Here is a 2,875-nt window from a genome sequence, read left to right on the forward strand (position 1 = left end):
CATTTAATATGGTTACCTTTATTTTGTTTTTGTTTTTTGTTTAGTTTGTTTTTGTTTTGTCTGCTTCCTCCCACAACTCTCTTCTTTTCTTATCCCTTTTGTTCACTAAAATACATTGTAAAAGACGTACACGTATTGATTTGCTTGCTCTAATGGCTTCTTTTCAGGAAGTACCCAAAATTACGTGTTTTTTTATATGATAAACTTTTTCTTTTCTGGTTTATCAACGACAAAGCCCATCGAGTGGGTGGTTGGCGGGTGCTCTGGTGTGGTTTGCTTCTTCTTTCCTATCAAAAACCTATCTTCCTTATCTACCCTCCTTCTTTTTTATGTTTGTTACTCTCTTGTAACACCTCTAATCTTCTGGCGCTCATATGACCTTATGAAGTTGCGAGCGCCGTAAAACCTCTACTCTAATAAAACAAGACTAAAATACATTATAAAAGACATGTATTGATTTGCTTGCTCTACTGCGGTCTTTCAAGAGGTATCCAAATGTCGTGGGTTTGATACGATCTCCTTTTAACGACTTGTCAACGACAAAAGCCAATCAGTTGCGAGCGCCGTAAAACCTCTACTGAAACAAACGACATAGGCAAATCGAAAGAGACCTAATGAGTTTTTTAAGCGCCCCATTTGAAGGATTGGCCTATGTCCTGCCATAGTATAGGTTTCATTTCTGCAGCAGCAACAGCAATAACAACGACACAACAAGCCTTTCTATACCGACAACGCTCACAATTTAACCAGTCGCAACTGTAGCAAATCTGACAACAACAACCACAACAACAACAACGACAGCAGCAACAGCAACAGCAACAGCAACAACAACAAACTACGAAATTGTATCTATGGGGTCGTAAAACTTGTAATAAAAACAACAACAACAACAACAACAACAACAACAACAACAACAACAACAACAACAACAACCCAAAGTATTGAAATAAGTAAATAACTCATCATGGGAACAATATTGAAGTTTGTGCTGATGAATCATTTTTATCGTGACGGTTATTATTTTTTCTGTCCATCTGCCTGTCTTACTGAGTCCCCTCACGAATTCACTGCTATCGAATCCAATGATTACAAATACCCCCATCCATGCGCCGTGTTTTAAACTATAGTCGAAATGTTCAAAGACGATTAGATCGCCCTTTGTCGAGGGGAAAAGTGGTTGTCTTAGATAGGAGGGCATCTATGACAATTTCATTATAATTATGATATGGAAAATCAATAAATAAATAAGTAAATGAATAAATATAAATAAATTTGATGGGTGGTTGGCGGGTGCTCTGGTGTGGTTTGCTCCTTCTTTCCTATCAAACATCTATTGTCATTTTCTCTCCTCCTACTCTTTTGTGTTTGTTACTCTCTTGTAACACCTCTAATCTTCGACACTTATATGAACTTATTGAGTTGCAAGTGCCGTAATACTCTTATTTAAACTAAAATAAATAAATAAAAATAAACAAATATAAATAAATAAATAAATAAATATAAATAAATAAATAAATAAATAAATAAATAAATAAATAAATAAAGAAAGAAATAAATAAATAAAAAAAGAACAAAAAACGCAAGGGGGAAGTCGGAAATGGTACCTTTGTACAGGTGATTGTTTTAGACAGGTGGTCGTCAGAGCAGGTCTGACTGTACCCAAACGAACCAACGCTTGTTATGAGGAGTTCAAAACACCTCTAATCTTCGGCACTTATATGACCTTATGCAGTTGCGAGCGCCGTAAAACCTCTACTAAAACTAAAAACTCTTACTAAACCTAAAAAGGAACTTGTCCAATTGCGAACATAATTTTGTCGAGTTGTGATTTGTTGCGAACATGTTACGTTTTCTAAGTTGTCTAGATATGAACATTGAGTAGAGGTGTCCGCTGCTTCTTCTTTCCTATCAAACATCTATCGTCTTTATCTCCCCTCCTTCTTTTTGTATATTTGTTATTCTCTTGTAACACCTTTAATCTTCTGGCGCTCATATGACCTTATGCAGTTGCGAGCGCCGTAAAACCTCTACTAAAACAAAACTAAAAGAGTTGTCTGGTAAGCAGAACTTGTCCTGTTGCTAACATTTTGTCGATTTGTCATTTGTTGTAGGCTAAACTTGTTGAGAAGTGAACATTCTTTTCTAGTGAACAGGGTGGGTTGTTGGCGGGTGCTCTGATGTGGTTTGTTTCTTCTTTCCTGTCAAACGTCTATCGTCTTTATCTCCCCTCCTTCTTTTTTGTGTTTGTAACTCTCTTTTAACACCTCTAATCTTCGGCACTTATATGACTTTATTGTGTTGCAAATGTCGTAAAACTCTTACTAAAACTAAAAAACTAAAACTAGTTAACAGAACTTGTCCAGTTATGAATTTGTTGAGTTATCAGGTTGGCAGAAGTTGTCTCAGTCTAAGTCTGATTCCCTGTGAAGACTTCTCTGTTGACACCCACCCCTTGGCGCTCATATGACCTTATACAGTTGCGAGCGCCGTAAAACCCTCTACTATAAAAAAAGAAGAAGTCTAGATCTAGAAGCGAACATTTTGAGCTTTCTAGTTAGCAAAAGTTGTATAGAAGTTAACATTTTGAGTTTTCAAGATGTCAGAACTTGTCGAGAAGTGAACATTTTTAAAAGTTTTGTAAATATCAGAAGTTGCCGAGATGGGAACATTTTCGAGTTTTCTGGATGTCAGAAGTCAGTTGTCGAGGGGCGCCCATTTTGTCGTGGAACCCCACTGTCCCTACATTTTGAGTAGAGTCTAGTCAGAAGTTGTCGAGAAGCGAACATTTCGAGTTTTCTGGAGATGTCAGAAGTCAGTTGTCGAGCGAGGAGCGAACATTTTGTCGTGGAACACCCCCCCCCCCCCTGCCCCTCTG

Source organism: Aplysia californica, unplaced genomic scaffold (genome assembly GCF_000002075.1).
Source record: "Aplysia californica isolate F4 #8 unplaced genomic scaffold, AplCal3.0 scaffold01897, whole genome shotgun sequence".
In the NCBI taxonomy this organism is placed as follows: domain Eukaryota; kingdom Metazoa; phylum Mollusca; class Gastropoda; order Aplysiida; family Aplysiidae; genus Aplysia; species Aplysia californica.